At 37.6% G+C, this 14045-nt stretch overlaps 1 protein-coding gene across 3 annotated transcripts in view; it reads left to right on the forward strand.

Moving 5' to 3' along the window:
- The first annotated feature begins 1167 nt into the window (after window positions 1-1167).
- LOC146760758 (uncharacterized) overlaps window positions 1168-14045 on the forward strand; it is a 60605-nt gene continuing 47727 nt past the window's right edge. For 2 of the 3 annotated variants that reach the window (XR_014946687.1, XR_014946688.1), the window contains exons 1-2: window positions 1168-1182; window positions 1722-1851. The gene's annotated coding sequence lies outside the window, so the exon portion shown is untranslated. Of the gene's footprint in view, window positions 1183-1721; window positions 1852-14045 lie in introns of those variants that run through there. The other variant, XM_085549153.1, reaches the window with a different exon arrangement.

A 14045-nucleotide genomic window follows, 5' to 3' on the forward strand; every position in this document is an offset into this window, starting at 1 on the left:
TTGGCTTTTTAGACTTTAATTCACAGACTAAACCAGCATTTATCATAATAAATGGTAAGTGATTTTATGGAGACCAATTAGAACATTTCATGAGGAGTAAGTGTTAAATATTGGTCTTTATTGCTTAATCTTTCTGTAGCTCTGAAGTGCCCTCTTTGATTTCACTTGATATGATGACATAACCTTCAGTTCCCTAAATTCCAAACTGTACTCTGTCTTATAGCTCTTTGCTAGGGTATCAGGTACTGGGCTGCTCTTCCCAACACAATGTTTTCAGTTCCAAGAGATGCACTCCAAAGTAGGACTAACTATATATCATCTTTGAAACCTTGGAGATAGAGAACCATATGGATACTTATATATTCTCATAGTTGTTGCTTTGTTTCTGCATGTGTGGATGGTTGTGACTGGGCTACTTAAAATCCAGTTTCAGAATATTGGATGAGTATGATGTGTATGTTCAACCTTCTGCTTTAATTCTTCGCATGTTATAATTTAATTCTTTTTCCTATTAAGCATTAGCTTGAATAGAAATAAGTACTAAATGAAATTGTTTGTATCATGTTGTTAAGGTTGGTACTCAGCTATGAAGCTGTTGCACAGCAACAATATGTATTATCTTTACATTACTAGACCACTGTAATTTTTGTACGTTGTACTCAAAACATGAAAATAAACTGTACCAAAAGGTCTTCAGTAGATCTTTGTTCTCAGCCTGCATTTTTTCAGTCATTTTGTCTCTTTTTCCAAATGGTCTAAACTGTATTACATTTCCTCACAAATTTAATTAAAAAAACCCAACAACTTCAAACTAATTAGCTAATTAGGGGCCATAAAATGTTCTTTCTGTCCCTCTCCATTTTTATTCTTGTTTATTTCTGAAGTGTGAATGGGGTGGAAAATCCATCCACTAAAAGGGAGATGGAGATAATTGAACTCTTTTCATACAGTTCCAGGTAGAAATCAAATCCAAGACCCAGAGGTGAAAGGTGAGCTCTGTAACTACTATACCAAACTATTCTTGGTAATTATCAGTATGAGCGTAATTATTAACATTTCAATTATACTCACAGCACTACATCTCTCCAAGGGGTTTAACTCTGCTGATTTTTAACTTGTCTTGTTTTTTGGTAGACATCCAGTTGGAACAAAGTTGCTGGGTAGTATTTTTGACACAAAAGGGTAACGTACTTTTCAGAATATGTGATCTATATGTTTTGTCCTTAATGACACTTGTGTGCTTCCAGATTTTGATTGCTTGGTAACACTACTTGGCATAGTGAGGTGTCTGTTTCAATAGATTTAAATAACTGGTTACACAAGAAAGAAAAGAACAGCTCCAGACTTTTCTCTCTTAAAATCTAAAGTAGAAATTGCAACTTAGATGAATAATACTGCATCCTTTGATTTAAAACAAATACTTGATCTTTGTTGCCTAATAACTTATAATGTAACTGCTTTCTAAAATTTAATATACCTAAGTATGAAGACTAATATTTTATGTATTTTTAAATACCTTATCTATTTTTAATAGTCTGTGAGTGTTCACACCTATATTGCTTAATAAATCAAAGATTTGTAAGTAGAAATAACTTGAGTTCTTTCTGTGCTTTTATTGTTTTTTTTAATAATAATCTCTATTGCTTCTGCATTATGGTTGTGTTCTGCCTACATAGTGTTTGATATCCAAGTAATGTTGCCACATTATTCTGTATTTACAGGCATGGTACTTTCAGAAAATGCTCATGACAACAGCCTGTCTGGGGAAGGAATGGAGGCTTCAGCTTGACGGCTGAGTAAGACAGCAAAAGCAATGCACCTAAGGACTTTTTGACTCTACAGAAGAGAAAGGTAAAATGTTCAGCCTGAAATGATCCAGTATCAACACACAAGCATGTTTATGAGTTTTATCAAATGGCTTTATACCAAAATACCAAAAAACAACTCAGAATTCATTAGGTACAGGACTACCCTCCAGCAATTACTATGATATTGCCAAGGTGTAGTTGAGGAAAATAAATGTCTTCTGGGTGCTTTACACCTGGAAATACATCAAGCACTTCCACAGACTAGAAATTTCTGTCTTACAGCATACTTGTTCATAACTTCAAGCAAAATGTATGGGGCAATTATCTAAACTGGAAATGGCTGCTTACCTGACAGTGGGATATTGCTAGCAGGTTTGGTTAATAGTACCTTCCCAAGCCTGGGCCGGTCACGTAATACTGATAATGAAAATTTTGGACTGTTTCTCATTCCTAATGCAAGTAGAAGACTTTTCCCTTTGTAATAAATAGCATTAGTTTGCATGCTATCTGTCCTTCTGCTTTGCCAGAGCTTGATATCACTGCAGCTGGGAATGGTCACGTTCCAGATCTCAGCTGCTGTAGCTGACTGCAGCCACATTCTGCATTTTCTGCCATCTTAGCTATGAGAGCAACAGTCACAACATACCTGCAGGTTTGTGAATGCATGTGTATTTATAGTAAAGCTTTATTTTCAGACACTCTCTTTTTTAAAAATAGGAGATTTATTTTTAAAAAACGGAAGATGAGACTAAACCAGAACATGCTACTTTACCTCATGATACAAATGCAGGTGCTAGAGGAAGACCTTACAGATGAAATGCAGCCCCTTTTATGTTTTCCTAGTAAACAGATGATACAGGTTCAAATGTTTCAAACCGAGCATGATAAGTCCTGTTGTACAAAAACAGTTGCTACAAGGACATCTCCAAAGAATTAAGAGATTCTTTTACTGAGCTATAAATACATTATGTGGAAGTTGAAAAATCTTTGTAACAACAGAAGATAGTAAAGGCCAGAGATCAATCCAGTGCTTGTCAACGCAGTTGAAATACTGAGAGATCCCCAAAGCCTGGCCAAACAAAGTTTTATCTTTTCTCAGATAAAACTCTTCCAGTGTTAGCCAGAGTCTTAATGAACTCAAGTTCATTAGTACAAGAAAGCTGAGATCACACCTTCCTGGCTTCACTGCAGCAAGCCAGGTGAGCATTTATTTAAAACACTAAGATGTAATTTGTAACAATAATTTCAAAAATAAATGAAAAGAAGGCAATGTGTGAGTTATAGTGAAAGATTAGCAACTCTAAGAGAGTGAGCTTAGAATATTTTATACAGACAAGTAAACATTAGCTTATATAAAAATGCATCTGCCAGAAATAAAGGCAAACTCCCAGAGCTGTTCCTAGTTACTGTAACGTAGGACTGGACAACAGAACAAAGTAGCTCTACCTTTGTTCATGTAAGCTTGAAGAAGACATGCACTAGTCCAAAATTCTCTGAAATAGCTTTATTAGAAAATACTGCAGCTGAGCAAGGGGTTATGTGTCTCACATCTATTATTCCTTGTCATGTGTAAGTCTATTGCTTGGTGACAACATGCTGCTTTGGGCAGGAGGTCAAGCTGTTGGTGAAGGTGTGCAGTGGTAGGTATGTACTTGGTGCTCCTGGCAGGATTGTGTTCATGTCTGGTTTCTAAAATGCTGTGTTTTGTCTCAGAAGGGAAGTTGTGACAGTGGAAACTTAAATTCAGTGTCCGCAGTTACTGAGGGCAAATGGTTCTATGGAAGTTTGTTTAGTCACACCTCACTAGATATGGTTAAAGGGAAAATCAGCTCTTTTGCAAGAGCTGTTTTGAGAAACACAACTGAATAGCAGGGAAGAAGCTGGAGAAGAGTTGTTATGTTGCATTCAAATTGAGAGCAGGATTTTAAAATGTATTAAAGGATAAGAGGGAGGCATAGGGGGAAAGCTATCTTAACTGTTTCAATTTGGGCAGCGTGTAGACGGGAGAGTTGGGAGTAAGATGTGCTAGAAGGGAAGATTCAGTATTAGTTCAGAGGAAAATCGTGAGTTAAGCCTGTAATGACAACAGTGGTCTTTGTACAGGGAATGGAAATAGATAAAATATGAGTAAGGTCAGCCTTGAATGCATTGCCTTGAGTAAATGTCTCATGAAAATGAGACATCTAACCCTAGGTACAAGCAGCATGATTGAAATACATGTGCTTCTGTAGTAAGCAAAATACTAAATCTTTTAATTCTCCATATGTGCATAGGCGTGCACATGTGTGCATGCACAGTGAGGATGTGCGCCGTCATAACTCCCTGTTACCAAGCAAAAATTGTTAACTAGTCAGTTCAAACAATAGTAACCTATGTCAATGACAGATGCTACAGATTTAATTTAGTCAGCAAGCTCTGCCTGTACTGACACTGATGAGCAGTAAAAGCCCCTGCCAGCAGAGTAACTCAGACTCCTTGGTTCTTATGCCCCAGTTGTGTTTGACTTTGGAATTCGGCTCGGAAAGGATAGTATTTTCGTCTGCATCATTTGAAACTAGGATTGTACTATTTATTTAACCCATCTTTCTACAAATCCATTTTTACTTCTAGAACAGTTTGGCTTTTTTTCCTCTAATGGTTGCAAGTGTGACACTTGTGTTTTACGTAGGATGCACAACCATAACCACATCAGTACAATCCATTGTAACCAGCAAAAAAAAGTTCCTGATACAGAGGAGCACCCTGAAAGCCCAAATTACTTGTCCTAACAGGCTTCAAGCTCTTTCCAATGGTCTGTCAAAACAAAGGATAACTGAAAAAAACAAAAGAAGGAGGGGGTGGGGTGCATAGACATATCTGATGTAAGATAGTAGAATTCCATTGTTTTAAGTCAGTGATTTTTATTTTTAAACATATGTTGGTCTTGTGTTATGACAGCCTGAGCATCAGGCAGACTTTAGTTTTTTCAGTGGGTTCTGCATTGTTGGTGTGCTTTGCTGTAGTTTTTTCAAGGATAGCATGAAACATCTGCCTGTCTGCTCCTTGGTAGCAGCTGACATTAAGAAATTTGATATTTGCCCTTGTTCCTTGGCCCATCAATTTAAAACCAACCAACACTGATGACAAAAACCACACAGAAACTAAATAAAATAAATCAACTTAAAAATAAACCCCATCTGACATTACTTATTTTGATTATGTTTTTCTGTGCAGAAAAAAATCTTAGAACACATGCTGGTGTTTGCTAAATATACAGATATGATGCACCAGGTCATTTGGCTGTTTGTGTGCAATGTGGCCTTTGATAGAGCTTATGTATTTCTGTGCTATACTTGGTTCTGAAGTAGCAATATAGTAAGGAATGATAACAATGGAGGTACCTGCAGAAATAAAATCAAAGGAGAAATACAGTATCCCCAGATGGCTGGAGTTACATATGGAGTTGCTCATAGAGGTATTAGGAGATCTCTGCTTTATCCATTGTCATTGATAGGAGGTGCTGACATTAACAGGATTTGTTCTTAATCACAGAACTGTAAAACGAGTTGCTAAACTTCATTTATCATTATTATACTGGATAAGAACATGCAGCTAAATTCAGTACATAATAGTTATCTACATTTTTTTTCTAGTTTCAACAGTTTTTTCCTATATAAATAGGTATTTAAATAATAGAGGCTATAAAATCAGCAGCAAATGGATGAGAGTGTATGTGTATAGAAACTCTCTAATATAAATTAGTACCTTTTAAAACTCACTGTAAATTCTGTTTTCTGTAATTACAACAAACTCTAGAGTTTTACCCATGTAATAGTAATTTTTTTTAGTGTCTTCACCATTATTTTCCTTTTGATTTATTTAACTGCATCTAACTTGAGCAAACAATGTTAAGTGGAGAAACAGATGTGGTTAAATAGTCTGTAATTATGCCTTTAGTTATCTGTTGCCATCACAAGGCTCCTCCTGCTACTATGACCAGAAAAAGTGACCTAACTGATTTCACCAGCAGCCTTGCCATTGCCTGATGCAGAATAAATGGCCTTATTAAGCAATCAGAAAAAAAAATAAATAAGTAAAATAAAAATCAACCATGGCAATGGAATAGTAATCAGCAGTGTTTATACTATCCCCACAATGCACAATCAGAATCATGAATTCTGCTAATTGGGTACCTTCTGCATCCAGAGGTGCCTGCAGTAGGAAACAAAAGGGATTTGAAAATTAGTGTTTGTAGCAATTAGTTTCTGTCTGAAGGCTTAGCCCAGTTCGTGGAAGCCATGATTCAAACAGAGATTATTATAGTAACTCTGGTATTTAAATGTCCTCTGTCATTATTCAGCATCAAATTTTGCATAGCAAGACTAATTTGGATTTACTCTTTAAAATATGATTGTTCTGAATTTTTCTAGTCTTTAACTACAAACCATGTATTTTATGCAACCCCCCACCCCCCTTTTTTTAAAAAAAAAAAATTCCCACATCATTTATTCTCTTTTAAAGATTATGAGCTTGTTTCAGACTAACTGTAGAGGTGATTAAATGTGTTTGCTATTGAATTGCTAAGATTGAACGAATAGCATGTTGAGAGAGTTGGACTATTATTTTTCGTAGAATGATCCGCACTCTACTGGCATATTGAGGAATTCTCTGCTTAGTGAAAATATAACGACTTCAAGTTTTCTGTTTATGAACACAGCTAGAAATTCACACCAGTGAGTTCTGAAATATGGAAGTTTAAGAAGAGAAATTTAAGCATGCATTTTTCTGAGTAAACTGCTAGTGTATTTACAGATGGGCCTCAGTCAAAGCTCAGTGGACTATATTCAGTTGGTTATATAAAGTCTTTAACCCTTTTCTTTGAATCTTCAGCATTTCTGATGAAACAATCTGATAGACAAATCTCTGTGCTTCAGTCCTTACAGACTCCCCACCACAGGTGCTTACAGGACAAATTAACAGTAGTACAATTTGAGAAACCTCTTCACCTCTTCTATCAAAGCAAAAGCTTTGTGTTCCTGCTTTGCTAAATCTCTCCATATGGTTACGGTAGGCCTGTGACAATAGCATACAAGGAAAGCTTCAAATTCAGGAAAAAGAAAAATGAAAAAAATATATAGGAAAAGGGAAGTAAAATGTCTTTAAGTCAGCCCTCAGTTTTAGTTCTGCTCTTTAAAGGTTACTCTGAATAACGGAAGTGTATTATCTGCAATTTATTAATAAGTTGCCGTCCTCATTAGTTAACCGCTATTTAATCTGTATGTGATTAACTGTGTGACCTTAAAAAGATTGTTATTAATACAAAATATTACATTATGAAACCATTAAGTTATAGGAAAATATTGGTACTTTGAAGACAATCAGAATGATAAGTGTGATAGTTTTTAGAGATATTGTACCAACACTTCCTCTGACTGATTGCATTACATATTGATATTAGCAAGTATCAGTATGTAGTGCAATCAGTCAGTGGAAAATGAGTGAAATGTGAACTAATGAGAGCTAATTGTCTCATATAATAGCAAGGACAGAGAATTCTATCAATTAAATTAGTCTGAGTTGAAACAACTATCAGTGTAATAATGTTGATAATATCAACCAAATTAGATGTAATGAAATAAATGCTATGCTAAAGATCAAGGATACCCATTGGCTCTGACTCCCACCTGGTGCTACCTAGTGAGAGAGCCTCATGACTTAGGGCTCAGTTTACTCAAATTTCTGCCTACAGCACAGCACAAAACACTCATTTCTGTTCCCAGGAAACAGAAGGAAATTTGAGTTCTTGTAATTTGGACACGGCAAACAGAGGAAGCCTTCTGAGAGAGTGAGACCATGAACAACACGTAGTACAGATGTACCACTAACGACTATTGTTAGCTCTGGCACACCTGGTAGTGACAGCAGGTGATGTGGTAGGTGGGAAATGCAGGCTTGAGCAATCCTTGCAAATCTGCCCAGGTATCAAGGCTTTTCTTCTTTTTTTTTTTTTCTCCCCTTGGAAACTACTGCATTTAAACATCTGCCTGACATAATTAGTTACGGTCTTATAGTCTGTAATGTAGAGACTCAAAAAGCTCATGTCCTGACATAAGTATTAAAAATAACATGATTTTTTAATAATTAAAATTATGCTTAGATATATGGTTTTTAATTAGTAATAAATAAATAAAAAGCTTATGTTTGTTTACGAATGGGAAAAAAATCTGGAAAGCAACAGCAGGTGGTGGAATAACACAGGAGAGGACAGCCAGCTTGAAGGCTGAATTGATGATGGATTCACTGGCAAGGCCACAAAGATACTAGCCCTTCTGAAAACAGCACCTGGAAACTCTAGTATGACATCAGCATGAGTCATGAATGCAGATGTTCTTACCAAAGGTATAATAAGTAGTGTTTGAATAAATTTATTAGCTAATTCTCTTAAGGATAAGTGAAATATTTAATGTGGAGTCTTAGATGTGATTACCAATAGTTATTTTCAGAGGACCTTCTAGCTCCTTTTTGTTCCTTCTACTTTTCATTTAGCGAGGCTATTATCTCACTATTTCTGAGTTGCCATAATTTCATCCCCTCATCTGTTAATGGACTTCCTTTCTCTTTAGTATTTACTTCCCTAGCTATAAAAGCTTTTTTAATCCTCCTGAGCCCCTTTTATTCTTTCTGGACTTGATTCTAATGCTACGCTCTGCCCTGGCTAAGTAGCTGCATTGCCCCAGGAGCAGCCTGGAGAATTAAGTAGGTCTTGAAGCTCTGGTCTCTTTCTGTGCTCCACTTCAGAAGACAAGGCTGGGCTGTGGCTGTGTGCCTTCCAGTCTCAGCAGTAACCCTGGCTGACAAACCAAAGGGAAGAGCATTTTGCAGGTACTGTGACTTCTTTCCCTGCTGACCTGCTTGCACATGGTTAGTCCTGCTCTTCGTGCCAAAACTTTTGCTGCACAAGAGAGCAGTGTGCAGCAGGTAATACAGTGCTTTGCTCTCTCTGTTAGTCTCAGCTTCAGCTTCTTAATTTTTCATAGCCTTCAGTTACATGAAAAAGTTTTAATGCCATGCTGGCTAGCAGGCTCAGGAGCACTGTCAAAATGCTGTGATCAGGCAGTCTGGATATGGAAACAGCAATGTGCCTGGTGCAACATCAGTGGAGATGGGTCATTTCAGCCTTCTGATTTTTGGCTCATTGTGTCAGCTTCCTCTAGCTCATTCTGGTTATTTTCAGGCAGCTTCCTAAGGAAGTGGTTCTCTCATGATTGTACCGCATGGGTTTGCTTACACTTCAGTCCATTTCAAGAAATCCTACACTCTTTGATTTCTGCCTCACTGTCCTCCTTTCCGTACATCCCAAATGCTATTTCTTCACTTTTCTCTAAGAATTAACATAATTTCATTTTCTGGGCAAGAAAAGTTTGTAACGTGAGTTCCTCCCTAATATATGGGTGACTCTGCTTGTTATCTAGCAGAGATATGGGAGGTAAGGATTTCTGCATAATGGATTTTACAGGCTTGAGAAATAATTATTCTTCTATTGGTTGTGTGTGCTTTGTAGCCAGAGCTGTTCTCTAGGCTGGCTTCATGTGCATCACCACGTTCTCTTCAGGGCAGGAGAGCTGCCGTGTGTGGCCAGCCATCCACCTTGTGTAAAACCCAGATGGTCACAGTGTGTTTCACTAAAAACATGAAGCACTGTTCACACAACTGAAAAGAACTTTGAGGGGAGACCAGTGGGAGCACTTAATTTGTAGAAGAAAAGAGGAGAAAGTAGTTGGATATTTTCTCTAAGGTTAGTACCAATCAAAAAGAAAGAAAATAAGAAGAAAGTAAGAAAATGGGCCAGCATACTGAAGACGTAGATAAATATTCTAGCTCCTATTTCACTGGTGATTACTACATTTTTGCCCTTAGGTTTCTGTCACAGACAGTCCTGAATCATCCTGTGAAGTAAACAGTAGTTATGACATCTGTAGATGATGAATTTAAGGACCTAAAAATATGCTGTTTTCCACAATTAGCTACTTTCAAGTTACCTTCAGATTTGGCTGCTGTTATGTTTTATAATGTATATTGTGGCTCTCTTATTTTTTTTTCCCCCTCCTTTTGCTTTTGTATTGCTTTAAAAAGACAACAGAACATGCTGTGAGTTAATGTTTCACTTGTAAAAGGTTATGGATTAAGCTCAGCTGGTTTCTCAGGCTGACACGGGGTTCATGATTAGAAGAATGAAAACAAACATGAATTGAAAATGTCACTAACCTTTATTGGGCCCTGAAAATCCCTGAGCCTGCATGACAGGAGGCTTTCCTGTTTTCAACAGGATAAAGAAGATTGAAACAAAACAGCATGGATCTTGGCTATTTGCATCTTTTAATGAATGCTCTTCACGTTTGGGTCCCTTTATCAATCTCCCAGTTTTCAAGGGTTTAGCTGTGAAAAGTGCGGATGGTATCACATACTCTTATGAACCATGGAGTAGACATCTGTCTAGGAGGCTTTTTCCTCCAAATTATGTTCAGTGTAAAGGGCCAAGTTTTAAGCTTCATTTATGACCGTGCATGGAGAAGGTAGCCAGTAATCCAGTCTGAGTGATAGGCCACCATTTATTTTTTCTTTTAATTATTTGCAAAATTATTGTCATAAGTTCAATATTAGAATCTGCTTCAAATGTTAGAGCAGTTTAATGACAAAAAGCTCACCCTATCTTTAGGAAAAAAAGTCAGTTCTTCCTTTGACAGTGGAAGATGTCCGATCTAAGCCAAGGTGGGAGAAGCTTGAAGCAGACTCGGACAGGCTGGAGAGGAAACCACAAAGGAAGCTTTGCTCTGCTAAGAGCACGAGTTCCAGGCCTGTATCTTAGACCTACATACTGAAAGAGTATATTGCATGGTGTGCCTGCACTTCCTCTGCACTTATTCTTCCTGTGCCTTAGGGAAGAATTACATATGGCACTTGGCCTTGGAGACTCAAATATTCCCTGCTTACTCATTAACTTACACTGCTCAGCTGATTTTTCCTGGTCAAATTACTGAATACACAAAAGAATTATCAAATGTTTTTAGTCTGGGCAATGAAGAAACAAAGGCTGTGTTTTCCTTCAGTTTAAAATTTTGAACCGCATGTTTAAGTTACAGCTGAGCCACTGCTTCACTGATTTCATTGGTAACCTGAGAGAATGCTTTATGGAGGAAGAACACCAGGGAATCCTGTGACCAAATGTATTTCCTTCTCCTGATCTATAAATGTCTGGTGGATATGGAATTTTTGCCTCACAAAATCAGATTTACTTTTTTTTGTGTGTGTGTGAAGTGAGGTAATAAAGACCCATGCTTAGTACATGATTATTTAATATATCCCACTATTACATGGTGCAACTCTGACCTGTAACTGAGATTTAATGAAGTGCTTTGGCAGAGAATTAATATTAGAAGAAACACAAACCTGCAGCTCTTAAGTCTCACTTCATCCAATTATAGCTTGTTCTTAAGTTACATAATCTATTTTACAGGTTTTGGTGTAGGAAAGTAGTGATCTCTCTCACAGCATTTTAATGAGAACCAGTTTTTATCTCAAGCTGTCTTAGTCTTTTGCAGATATTGAGGAATGTGATGTCTGATAAAATTTACTAAGGTATCTTAATGACAGAGAACTCTAAACCACAGTTTCAGAATTGTTCATGTCTCTAAAAGTGCATGGACATGTGAGTCCCATTTATTGAAAGTGACAAACCAAATCGATGAACTGAAAATTAAGCGCTCTAATCCTAGAGAGCTCCTTGAACAGTTTGTTTTTGGTTGACAGAAGAAGCTCTGTAAGAAATAAAAGTGGATTCATACTTCCAATTGCACACTAAATGATGAGAAAGTAGGAAATGCTGTGCAGAGATAACCAATTTGGGAAGAAATGCTAAGAAGCACTGGGGATGTGAGTACAACTCTCGTGTTTGAAGTTTAGTATCCTGCCCTGTCCCTTCCTGATTTTTTCTCTTTCACTTTGGAGAGAGAGTGTCTTCTCTGCAACTCTGTGGGTCTATGATTGCACACGAAGTGTGAGGTGTGCTTCTTACATAATGACAGTCTTAACAGCCTGCAGTCTGGTAGTCAATTCACCCACATGGAGAGCAAGTTCAAGAGAAATTGCATCCTGAGGAAATACTTCTAATACTGATAGTGACTGGGATGAGTAGATAATGGACAGCTTCTCTTCCCAACTGTGATTTGACTAAGATCAGATATGCTTGTTGTGTATTTCACAGGCCAGCTCCTGAAGATCAGGCTGTCTTCCTTGTCTGGGGAGGTCAGCCAGTTAAAGTGTGGGAATGACACCATACTGCCAAGTGTTTTCAGGACCCAAACATTTCAGCTCATTCCTAGTGCAGAAACTTGGTCTCCTAAGAGAACTGACCTGTGGAAACCTGAGGAATCTTTGAGGATCTGAAATTTTTATTTGGATACTTAAGCGATACTAAGATGCCTTCATTCTCCTCTTGAATCTAACATATGAAGGCAATTTTTTACCAATACACAGCATATGGAAATGAATTTGAGCACGTAGTTTTGATTTGTCAAATGTGCATGGGCAATTCACTTTATTTTAGTACCATTTGTCTAGGATGCATGGGAATTTTCAGCAGAAAACCAGATAGAATGAGACTAGGACTCTAGATGGGTATTTACCCATTTCTATCTATCATCTCTCTGTCATTCTGTGTGTTTAGGCACTGAATACATTTGTGGAATTAGTCCAATGGGCAAAGGCTCCAAAGGCACTTATGTGTCTCAGGAAATATTTCTAACAGCATTCTCCTGGTGTATTATCTGTTCTGTGGTAACAGAAGATGCAGAGAAGAAAAAGATTAAGTGCCGTTCTTCTCATTTTGTCTCAAGCTAAGGTAGTTAAATCCTCATGTTACTTTTCTGGGAAAAAAATAATAATAATAATAAAAAAAGATCCACGCTGAGAGCATATTGAACAATGTAACATCATTTAGACTAATTTGCTATGCTCTTGAGAGCTGTTTCACATAATATATGGCGCTATGTGATGGCTCACTATGGGCTGTGTGAGAGTTGAGCATGAATTCAGGCATAACTCAGTGACTGTTGTTTTCAGTTCTGAAAATACACGGACACATCTGATTTATAATAAAAGCAAGGAGCTAGTGTCACTTGGTGTAAGGAAATTACTGTTCAGTTTGGTGCCAGTTCCTGTTAAACTCTTGCAATGTACTTTTGTCTTGGCCTGAGTTCTTTTGGCTGCTGAAGCAGAAAGGTTTCCTGCAGCAGAGAATTGAGCCAAATGTTTAGAGGGTGTTTTTTCCCCTAATAAAACTTTACTGCACTTTTATGTGAATTTAGTGTTCATGAAAGGCCCTGCTCTGACAGCCTGGGGAACAGAAACCCTAAGTTCATGTTCAGCCCACGGGCAATGCAAGCAGGACTAGCTCTGCCCTGCCACATGTATTCTTCAACACAGCCCAAATGTGATTACGGTGACAGGTAATGATTCAGTGTCTGATGATCTTCCATTATTTTTTTTCACCTGACACCATCATAAGGCTGCAGTCTGATTTCAGCCCATTAAGCATGTGAAGGTCATAGGCTGAGAGTCACAATAAGCAATGTATGAAGTGACAGGATAGCTACCCCATCTGGCACCAGGTGTCAAGATATGACATTTCACATGCTCCTTGCATTAGCTGGACAACCTGACCTCTGAAAATATCAGAAGAGTTTACTGAGCAGCCCAGTGCTGGGAGCATTGCCCAGGAGTGGGGAATACAGGCACTCCCACCACACAGGGCCCTGCAGGGAAGGAGGCTCAAGCATCTTGAGCTGTCTTAGGAAAACAGTAGGCAGGTAATTCAGCAAAGAAACAGAACCTGTAACGATAAGTAGCACAGTTTTGAGCACCAAGGCTGCATTTTACAGGTATCTTGTTTAAGCATTGAGAATCTATAAAAGTATGGCTGAGTTTCTTGGACTATAAAGAAATTAAGAAGATGCATTTTGCCATTTTTTGCTTTGATCAGTATTCTCTTTGACTGTTACTGAAAGTACACAAATTATGGTCTGTGAGCCAGTTAAGTTAAGGCAATTGATACTTTCACTGAGGTTTTAAAACATAGAACTAAATAATGGAAAATGTGCTTCTCACAGTCTGGTATGTGCATTTTCTGGAGGTGGTAAGAATACTTTCTAAGTTTCAAAAAAAAAAAAGTACATATAATGTTATATAATATAGCATCTTATT

This window comes from Coturnix japonica, chromosome 5 (genome assembly GCF_054131305.1).
Source record: "Coturnix japonica strain WE chromosome 5, WE-NBRP24, whole genome shotgun sequence".
Lineage (NCBI taxonomy): Eukaryota > Metazoa > Chordata > Aves > Galliformes > Phasianidae > Coturnix > Coturnix japonica.